Raw genomic sequence first — 12,154 nt, 5'->3', positions numbered from 1 at the left:
CACACAGAAGCTTTTAGGGCCAGCTCATATTTAAACTATATGATATCATGTAAGTAAAATCTGGTGCAATAAATTCATTTCTGAAGGAAATTAAGCAGAACATGGCACAGATAAAATACTTTTGATGTAATTAAAATATACTCAATTTTGAACATAGATGGTTATTTAAAAATATATGACCATTCTTCTGTTGAACATTTAATCATTATTTTTCACAGAAAAACCAACACTTAAGTACAAAGAATGATTCTGGAGAAAAGTTAGTATTGTTGAACATAAATTAGTAGTAAGAGGAAAAAAAAACTTTACTATGGAGATGAGAAGTATATTTTGAGTATTAAGAATGAAAATGTTAATTTATATTTAGCCTGAACTGATATTAAAATAGAAGAAAAAATTCTCTGTGGTACTGGCCCTAACAACAGATTGGTCAACCTATAACTGAGGCACTGACTCAAATACATTTATGGTAGATAAAATGAACATTTTAATTGCCTATCTCAAGTTTGTTTTAATGAGTCAAACCAATATTTTAATTAACCAACCTTAAGTAACATGATGAAACTGAACTCAATAAAAGTTAATTACATAAATAATGTGATAAAATTAAAGTGTCTGTATTAAATTAGAAAATGTCTAAAAGAGATCTATTGCTTTGTAGTTAAAAAGAAAGATTGACGTTGTAATAGCATTATGGTCTTTTCAAAATCCAGAGGGCTTTAAGGAAAAACAAATAAAGTCTTATAAGAGCCAAATGAAATACAAATATCTAAGATGCCTTTTACATTAAAGTAAACAGTTACATGAATTTTCTTATAAAACTATAATAAATTTATACAAAGTTGAGAACTCTCATGAGGTGGAGCATTTCTGCTCGTCTTTCCACATATGTATCCCAAGGGCTAGAACCATTCCTGACATAACAGTGATAAATTTTTGAACATGTCTGGACATATTAAATCTATATAACTATATTTAATGTATTTAATTTATATATTGTTCTTTTGAAAATATTTAAAAATACATGTAAAAATTTAAGTATGTATAAAATATGTACACTTTTAAAAATATGTCCATTTACTTTTACATGTTAAAACAAATTGAGTACTGCATATTTTGTTATATATATATATATATATATATATATATATATATTATCATTAAAACATAGTTTTATATATATATATAAAACTATGTTTTAATGATAATTTTATGCTTCTATATAATTTCATTTTTAAATACACAGCATTGCATACTAAACAGTGTATTAAACATAGCTAGTGTCATAGATATCTGAGATTCTCCTCCCAGAATCTAAAATCCTAACAAAATGTGAGATCTCAGGAAAAAAAAAATGTAAATGGCAGTAATGTACTTATATGCATTACATGCATTTTTACTACGTTTTTCATTTAAATTTTTTATATAAAATTACAATTTCAATAGAAAACTGCAAGTTAATGCTGTACTGAACATTTATACTTCATGGTCCAATTATTTTACCAAGGGTATTTTCCTGTTTACATAATTTAGGTACTTAAATTTGGTTGGAAACTAGGCAAACTCTTTTTTATAACTCAAGGGTTAAAATAAATTTACGAACATGGGATATCTACTTCACACATAAGTATACTTAGGAAATAAGAGAACTATTATTAAGGATTTTAACTATATTGTTAATGCTGTGACAATGAATACATTAATATATTACAACAGTAACTATAGTAATCATACTAATCCATGCATTATGCCACAGCATACATAATGCATCATTACAAAAATAAAAACAATGATTTCACAAATATTAACTTTGATGTTAGAATCCAAACATTTATTATTTTAAATCTTATTTTCTCCTAATACATGCACCTGGCTGCCCTATTGATGCCCATACCTCCATGCCTCTTTTTTTCCCCCTTACTCATTCTCCATGTAGTTGTAAGAGGGATTTATATATTTAAGAGACTTGCAGATTTCTTTTTCAGCAATCTTTTCAAAGTCACTGTTTGTATCCCTTTTAAATTCACTATCAATGAGATTTATGGCCCATTATTTTTTCTGCTATCTCTTCCACATTATTCCCTGCTTTGATCCCCATACATCCTTCATTGGCATTGTATTAACATACTTTTCCATAACTCATTGTCTTAAATTCCCATCACTTTAACAATACCATCCTTCTATGGAAATGTAACATTTCCTTCAATTATGTAAAAATTTATTTTTTCCCCTTTCAGTACCAAATCCGGTGTTCACTTTTTCTGAAAACATGTTTTGAATTCTCAAGATAATATATGATACTATTTTTTCTAGTTTTCTATAAAACACAATTCCATATGTTTTATTACAATAATTCTTTGGATAGTATGAAAATGAATCTTATTATCTAATTGTTTTCCTGATATTTACTGTTGATGTTTTAGCATTCCTCAATATACTTGCTGTTACTGAACCAAATAGTAAGTTAGATTCTTCCAGAAAAAATTCTAAGGTAAAGAAGATTTGCAACAAATTAATAAAAGGGTTTTGATGAAAATAAATCACACATTTTAAATTGAAAAATAACATATAGAATCATTTTAATTAAAAAACTAAATTATCATCACTTCCCTAATCATTGATCCATGCAAAACCCAGAGAATTGGCACATCTTTCCCAAATGAATCCCGCAATACAGCTCTGTAGATTAGATGACAATAAAAAAGAGTATGTGTATCCTTTTATGATTAATTTCTCTCCTTTCAGAGCTCCTCTAATGTACCTTCTGCTGAAGTAAATAAAGCACTTTGCTTTTAATATGCCCCACGAGGGAATGCATCTCTTCTAATTAAGTTTACAGAGCTATGTAATCTCATTGAGCTAGGAGGTACAGCAGCTAGGCATATAGCTCAAGTGTGGCTGTGTAACCACTACTTTCATTTTATCAAGTGATATTAATTTTGAAATGTAAACCTGTGTGTTAACTGGAAAGTGGATAAAGATAAAATTCTGATATTAAGGAAATAGCAAGAAATCCTTATCTGTAGTTTGAATGTCTTTTCAAAAGTTAAGTGTTTGCAGTTGTGATAATTTAATTATGGGTGTTTTGGCTTCCTTACACAAATCATGAATACTCTTCCAGAAAACAAGCCAATTCTACAGACGTGTGAATTCCCACAAGTCCTAGAGTGCAATTAACTCTACTTCTAACCACGCTGTGGCACCTGCAGACAATGAAGAAATCTGTTACAAGAACTATTTCCATAGCATGAATATGCAAGCACGAGAATTAGTGTAATTCATTCAGCTGCAGATTATCTAGGCTCCAGCCACAATACATTTTATTGCCATGTGTCAGTTCACTGACAGCTTCATAAATCCTGTTCAATAAACATTAAGTGTTTACTTTCATTGTCTAGCAAATAGAGAAGCCTGGGGAAGTTTTTTTTTAGGATAAAGCAATGTAGTTTTACATTCATACAAGAATTGGTGCTATTCTTATCTAAAACTGGAGATACAATGTAGGTATATATTTTCAATATTTGATAGGTATTGTTTGACATATACTGCAAACATGTATCTGGATATAAACTGATCCTCAGAGAAAAAGTAATACTTATTTTAATCTTATATTTCTGTTTATTATCATGCCCCATTAAATATGAGCATGAGCACTGAATTGCCAAACACTGCATGTGTCATAGAAAGAGATGAAAACAGGAAAGCATTAGTGTATTTGACTTCAAGATTAGATGTCCATGGTTCAATTTCTGCTCAAGATGTTAAAATTATGTTTCTCTGAGAATTGTTGCCTTTTTGTAAATGGTTTGATTAACTGAATCTTTATTTATTTATTTGCTTTTATTTGAACCTTATAGTTATACAGAGTAGTTGGATTCAGCCTGACAAACTCATGTATGTATACAAGTGAGTTTCAGATCATGATTGATCAAATGACTTTTTTAAAGGAATGTAATGGAAATAGTGTGAATGGAGTTTTTGTTCACAAATATTTCAAAATCAAATGTGTCTAGCCTCCTCCATTCTTTCTTTCCAAGACAAGCAATGGATCTGGACACCACCAGCTCCAGCTGTGAGACAGCCACACAAAACAGAGGCTCTCTCATGGTTAGTTCTTTTCTTGTAGGGCTAAGTCTGCATGTATGGGAACACTAATGATGCCTTTCTCTTTGTTTTCTTAGAGACTTCAGTTTGTATTTTGCATAATGTTTCTGGGATTTCTTTCACCCAGGCGTAATCTTCTTTGTGAGTACGTGCAGGATAATTTAAGACTTACTTGTCTATTGACTCTCAAGAAGAGCCTATATGTTGCAAAACTGAATGGAATAAAGAACAATAACAAAGACTTCCACTGCCCCTCTGGTGCTCCCTCATCAACTACACTGTTTCCTGGCTCAGTTTTAAAACAAATCACCACTGTCACTGGTTCTTCCACTTTTAGACGAGGGGCAATCTCTACTCTCCAAAGTAACAGGGATCATTATGAGAATAAAGCAATGGGGCTGGAATGGGGGGGGGGGTGTTGGAGAAAGATGAATGTGGCTTTCCCTAAGGACTTTTACTGCTTCATGCTCAGAGGTGATTATTCTTCCTTTCCTTTATATGGGCATATAAAGATGAAAGGAAAGTTTGCAAAAATGGATGTGAAACTGCCTAATGCTAATTCTGCTAAAATGACCTGCATTTGTTTTTAATTATTTTATTGGTGCATGATAATTATACATAATGGTGAGATTAATTTTAAAATATTCATACATGCACATAACACAATTTGATCAATTTTATTTTCCAGTACCTCCTCTTGCCCCTCATCTCCTTCCTCTAGCTTACTGATGTCCTACTTGAAAGCTCCATAAGAGTATAATTAGGCCCTCAGACTTATATTTGCTGATAATGTTAGGCAATAATTACAATTAACTTATAGTGTTAATCTAATGGACTCTGTGGATCATTTCTAGAAAAGAAACTTGAAAGCTTTCACTCAAATTAGTAGCTAATGTTAATACAGGTATACTAAAGCAGTGACCCTAAAGGAAACTTTCTTGCACGGGGAATAAAATGTCAATGAAACTTCTAGCTTCGATTTTCTACACATCTTATTCTTCATATTGACAGATAAAATTGTATGCAGTTATGTACAACAAGATGTTTAGACACATATGTATATTGTGAAACAAATCACTCAGATAATTAACATGTATATTACTTTACATAGTTGTCATAATGTACTTCTATAGAGGTATATTAGCAGTACTTAGTGAAACTAAGAGAAACTATCAATTAGGATTCTTTTAATTCAAGTAACCAACACTGGTTAACTTTAGAAGTCATTAGAAGATATGAATAAACTCAGGATAAGAGAAAACTGATTAACAGTGAATATATGCACAATGAAGGAAGGCAGACCAGCAAAAGATAATTAAGGTGTAGTTATAACTTTGAAAACATACTAAGGATAGACTAAAGAGGTTTGTTTCCTAGGAACAGGGAAATTTTACAAAATCTCTTCACCAGAAAATATTAGTCTTTAATGAACTTCAAAGTCTTGAAGGACAAGTAGATATAAATAAAAAAATAATGCACAGCATCCCAAACACCTTGTGAGTATTCACCAAGATTCTACCATTTAAAAAACTACAGCCAAATTAAATAGCATAAATATGAAAATAATCATGGAAGGAAATATAAGAAAATACATTTACTATTCTACTGGAATCAAACTTTTAAAGTAAAAGAAAACATTAAATTACGGATCAACCATTATGATTAAAATTCTGAAATGGCAAAAGCAAAACAAAACAAAAAAACAAAACAAAACAAAAAAAACCTGTGTTTAGGAGAAGACTGAAAAATAACAAATTTTTAAAATGTGAATAGCAAAAATACTATGGAACAACCTTGTAAATTGTTTTTAATGAGTGTATTGCACAAAAGGATAATGCTAAGATATAAAATTAATCTTTACATGTATTATAAAAATAAATGTAGACAGATTATGTGAAGAGGAAATTCATAGGAAAGAAGAAAAATCAGCCATAAACAAGTGAAAATTCATTTATACTCACTAGCCATTAATGCATGGAGACTAAAAAATTCAATGCATGGTTTTGCTTATCCTATTGACAATCAGAAAAATCAATTGTTAAATAACACAAGGGTATAGGTAATTGTGTTGTAAACCAACAGACACATTTTAGAGGATAATTTGAAAATATAAAATGTACTCATGAATTAACATTTCTGCTGTTAAATGTTCATTCTAAAACTATATTTGCGAAATGTTAGCTTAAAAAATGTTTTTTGTTAATTTGCTAATAAGCTAAAAATAGTACTAAAAGTTAGAACCTGGCTATGTAAGACTGATTATTTATTATAATGCATCTATGAATGTGCTTGTGTACCCCCCAAATAACCAAAAAGGTTACAGACTGTAGTGCAGCTATTTCTGAAAGTTGGGTTTGGAAGAAGAGCCTTTTTAATGCTCTTCTGGACATATTTCTTCTTTAAAGAGCTAGTAGTATTAAAACTAGTATAATTAAATAACATTATCAATAAATGGAAACTATATTATATATGTGCATATGTGTATAAATGTATGTGTAAAGAGGTAAATGGTTGAAGTAAAGATATTGATGACTGTAGAGTAGACAAATTAAAAAGCTATCATTTTAAGCCACGGGCGGGCGGGTCAGGCCCAGCAACCAGCCAAGAGACAGCAGATACACGCGCCTGCGGGGAACGCGGACCGGACCCACTAGGACAGGTCCGGTGGACGGCTGAGGGCAAGGCCCGTCCCCTCCCCCAGTGTCTGCAGGTAGGCGGGGGACTGGGAACAACAGCAGAGCAGGCCCAAAGCCTGCTGAGGGGCGGAACCGGCCCCTCCCCCAGTGCCTGCAAGCGAGGCGAACCTGCAAGCCACGGGCGGGCAGGTCAGGCCCAGCAACCAGCCAAGAGACAGCAGATACACGTGCCTGCGGGGAACGCAGACCGGACCCACTACGACAGGTCCGGTGGACAGCTGAGGGCAAGGCCCGTCCCCTCCCCCAGTGTCTGCAGGTAGGCGGGGGACTGTGAACAACAGCAGAGCGGCCCCAAAGCCTGCTGAGGGGCGGAACCGGCCCCTCCCCCAGTGCCTGCAAGTTAGGCGACCCTGCAAGCCACGGGCGGGTGGGTCAGGCCCAGCAACCAGCCAAGTGACAGCAGATACACGCGCCTGCAGGGAACGCGGACCGGACCCACTAGGACAGGTCCGGTGGACGGCTGAGGGCTAGGCCCGTCCCCTCCCCCAGGGTCTGCAGGTAGGCGGGGGACTGTGAACAACAGCAGAGCGGGCCCAAAGCCTGCTGAGGGGTGGAACCGGCCCCTCCCCCAGAGCCTGCAAACGAGGCGAACCTGCAACCCATCGGGAGGTTAGGCCCAGCAACCTACGGAGTGACACAGGTGCCCCTGGCACCTGCTGAGTAGGTGGACCTTTGACCGACCAGCAAAGCAGACCTAGGGCCTGCGAGCATGGTAGATGGTTCACACTAGTTGGAGGAGGATCACAACCACTACCTGCCCTGCAAGAGTGATTTTCCAACTATACAAGAGCAATATAAATAAATAGAGGGAAAATATCAAAGACACAACAATTTCACCAAGCAGAAAGAAACGCCAGCGGTATGAAACGACAAGGAAAGAAAGGACCACAGGCAATGCAGGTCAACTCAACTTCAGAAGAGGTAATAGCTGCAACAGATGGAATGTCAGATAGAGAGCTCAGGACATACATGCTTCAGATGATCTGGAGTCTCAAGGAAGACATGAGACAGCAAAATCAGACAATGAAAGATCACATCAACAAACAAATCCAGGAGGTAAAAGATCAATTTCACAGGGAGATAGAGGTAATAAAAAACAAACAAATAGAAATATTAGAAATGCAGGAAACAATAAACCAACTTAAAAACTCAATTGAGAATACTACCAGCAGAGTGGATCACTTAGAAGATAGAACATCAGACAATGAAGACAGAGTATTTCAACTTGAAAAGAACATAGATAGCTCAGCAAGTCTACTAAGAAACCATGAGCAGCACATTCAAGAGCTATGGGATAATATCAAAAGACCAAACTTAAGAGTCATTGGGATACAGGAAGGCACAGAGCTCCAAACCAAAGGATTAAGCAATCTATTCAGTGAAATAATACAAGAAAACTTCCCAGACTTGAAGAATGAGACAGAATCCCAAATCCTAGAAGCCTACAGGACGCCGAATGTGCAAAATCATAAGAGATCCACACCTAGACACATTATAATGAAGATGTCCAACATACAGAATAAGGAGAGAATTTTAAAAGCTACAAGGGAAAGGAAGCAGATTACATTTAGGGGTAAACCAATCAGGATAACAGCTGATCTCTCAACACAGACTCTAAAAGCTAGAAGATCCTGGAATAACATATTTCAAACGCTTAAAGAAAATGGATTCCAACCAAGAATCGTGTATCCGGCGAAATTAAGCTTCAGGTTAGAAGATGAAATTAAAACCTTCCATGATAAACAAAAGTTAAAAGAATTCGCAGCTAGAAAACCATCTCTTCAAAAAATCCTTGGCAAAACATTACAGGAAGAGGAAATGGAAAATAACATTGATAACCAACAATGGGAGGTTGGACAGTAAAGGGGGGAAAGTAGTCAAAGAGGATAACAAATCAGGTTTAGTAACATCAATAAACAAATATGGATAGAAGAACAAACCATATCTCAATAATAACCCTAAATGTTAATGGCTTAAACTCACCAATTAAGAGACACAGGCTAGTAGAATGGATCACAAAACAAGACCCAACAATATGCTGTCTACAGGAGACGCATTTGATAGGAAAAGATGTACATAGACTGAAGGTGAAAGGTTGGGAAAAATCATATCACTCATATGGACCACGGAAACAAGCAGGAGTGTCCATACTCATATCTAATAAAATAGATTTCAAGCCAAAGCTAATCAAAAGGGATAAAGAAGGACACTTCATACTGCTCAAGGGAACCATACACCAACAAGACATAACAATCATAAATATATATGCCCCAAATAATGGTGCAGCCGTGTTCATCAAGCAAACTCTTCTCAAGTTCAAGAGTCTAATAGACCACCATACAGTAATCATGGGAGACTTCACCACACCTCTTTCACCACTGGACAGATCTTCCAAACAAAAGTTAAATAAGGAAACTATAGAACTCAATAACACAATTAACAACCTAGACTTAATTGACATATATAGACTATACCACCCAACATCAAGTTGCTACACTTTTTTCTCAGCAGCACATGGAACCTTCTCAAAAATAGACCATATACTATGTCACAGGGCAACTCTTAGACAATACAAAGAGGTAGAGATAATACCATGCATCTTGTCTGATCATAATGGAATGAAACTGAAAATCAATGATAAAAGAAGAAAGGAAAAATCAAGCATCACCTGGAGAATGAACAATAGGTTGCTGAGTGATCAATGGGTTTTAGAAGACATCAAGGAGGAAATTAAAAAATTCCTAGAGTTAAATGAAAACACAGACACAACATATCGGAATCTTTGGGACACATTGAAAGCAGTTCTAAGAGGAAAATTCATTGCTTGGAGTTCATTCCTCAAAAAAAGAAAAAACCAACAAATAAATGATCTCATACTTCATCTCAAAATCCTAGAAAAAGAAGAGCAAAACAACAGCAAAAGAAGTAGAAGGCAAGAAATAATTAAAATCAGAGCTGAAATTAATGAAATTGAAACAAAAGAAACAATTGAAAAAATTGACAAAACTAAAAGCTGGTTCTTTGAAAAAATAAATAAAATTGACAGACCCTTAGCCATGCTAACGAAGAGAAGAAGAGAGAGAACCCAAATTACTAGCATACGGGATGAAAAAGGCAATATCACAACAGACACTACAGAAATACAGAAGATAATCAGAAATTACTTTGAATCCTTATACTCCAATAAAATAGAAGATAGTGAAGGCATAGATAAATTCCTTGAGTCTTACGATCTGCCCAGATTGAGCCAGGAGGATATAGACAACCTAAACAGACCAATAACAATAGAGGAAATAGAAGAAACCATCAAAAGACTACCAACTAAGAAAAGCCCAGGACCGGATGGGTATACAGCAGAGTTTTACAAAACCTTTAAAGAGGAACTAACACCAATACTTTTCAAGCTATTTCAGGAAATAGAAAAAGAGGGAGAACTTCCAAATTCATTCTACGAGGCCAACATCACCCTGATTCCGAAACCAGACAAAGACACTTCAAAGAAAGAAAACTACAGACCAATATCTCTAATGAACCTTGATGCAAAAATCCTCAATAAAATTCTGGCGAATCGGATTCAAATACATATCAAAAAAATTATACACCATGATCAAGTAGGATTCATCCCTGGTATGCAAGGTTGGTTCAATATACGGAAATCAATAAATGTTATCCACCACATCAATAGACTTAAAAATAAGAACCATATGATCATCTCGATAGATGCAGAAAAAGCATTCGACAAAGTACAGCATCCCTTTATGTTCAAAACTCTAGAAAAATTAGGGATAACTGGATCATACCTCAACATTGTAAAAGCAATCTATGATAAGCCACAGGCCAGCATCATTCTGAATGGAGAAAAATTGAAGGCATTCCCTCTAAGATCTGGTACAAGACAGGGATGCCCTCTCTCACCACTTCTGTTCAACATAGTCCTCGAAACACTGGCCAGAGCAATAAGGCAGACGAAAGAAATTAAAGGCATAAAAATAGGAAAAGAAGAACTTAAATTATCACTATTTGCAGATGATATGATTCTATACCTAGCAGACCCAAAAGGGTCTACAAAGAAGCTATTAGAGCTAATAAATGAATTCAGCAAAGTGGCAGGATATAAGATCAACACGCATAAATCAAAGGCATTCCTGTATATCAGTGACAAATCCTCCGAAAAGGAAATGAGGACAACTACTCCATTCACAATATCCCCCAAAAAAATAAAATACTTGGGAATCAACCTAACAAAAGAGGTGAAAGATTTATACAATGAAAATTACAGAACCCTAAAGAAAGACATAGAAGAAGACCTTAGAAGATGGAAAAATATACCCTGCTCATGGATAGGCAGAACTAACATCATCAAAATGGCGATATTACCAAAAGTCCTATATAAGTTCAATGCAATGCCAATCAAAATCCCAACAGCATATCTTGTAGAAATCGATAAAAGAATCATGAAATTCATATGGAATAATAAAAGACCCAGAATAGCAAAAACAATACTAAGCAGGAAGTGTGAATCAGGCGGTATAGTGATACCAGACTTCAAACTATACTACAGAGCAATAGTAACAAAAACAGCATGGTACTGGTACCAAAACAGGCGGGTGGACCAATGGTACAGAATTGAGGACACAGTAACCAATCCACAAAACTACAACTATCTTATTTTTGATAAAGGGGCTAAAAGCATGCAATGGAGGAAAGATAGCATCTTCAACAAATGGTGCTGGGAAAACTGGAAATCCATTTGCACCAAAATGAATCTGAATCCCTATCTCTCCCCGTGCACAAAAGTTAACTCAAAATGGATCAAGGAGCTTGATATTAAATCAGAGACATGGCATCTGATAGAAGAAAAAGTTGGCTACGACCTACATGCTGTGGGGTCGGGCTCCAAATTCCTCAATAGGACACCCATAGCGCTAGAGTTAACAAATAGAATCAACAAATGGGACTTACTCAAACTAAAAAGTTTTTTCTCAGCAAAAGAAACAATAAGAGAGATAAACAGGGAGCCTACATCCTGGGAACAAATCTTTACTCCACACACTTCAGATAGAGCCCTAATAACCAGAATATACAAAGAACTCAAAAAATTAGACAATAAGATAACAAATAACCCAATCAATAAATGGGCCAAGGACCTGAATAGACACTTCTCAGAGGAGGACATACAATCAATCAACAAGTACATGAAAAAATGCTCACCATCGCTAGCAGTCAGAGAAATGCAAATCAAAACTACCCTAAGATACCATCTCACTCCAGTAAGACTGGCAGCCATTAGGAAGTCAAACAACAATAAGTGCTGGAGAGGATGTGGGGAAAAGGGCACTCTTGTTCATTGCTGG

This window comes from Urocitellus parryii, chromosome 8 (genome assembly GCF_045843805.1).
Source record: "Urocitellus parryii isolate mUroPar1 chromosome 8, mUroPar1.hap1, whole genome shotgun sequence".
Classification (NCBI taxonomy): Eukaryota; Metazoa; Chordata; class Mammalia; order Rodentia; family Sciuridae; genus Urocitellus; species Urocitellus parryii.
The sequence above is the reverse complement of the archived record's forward strand: the minus strand, read 5'-3'. Positions refer to the sequence as shown.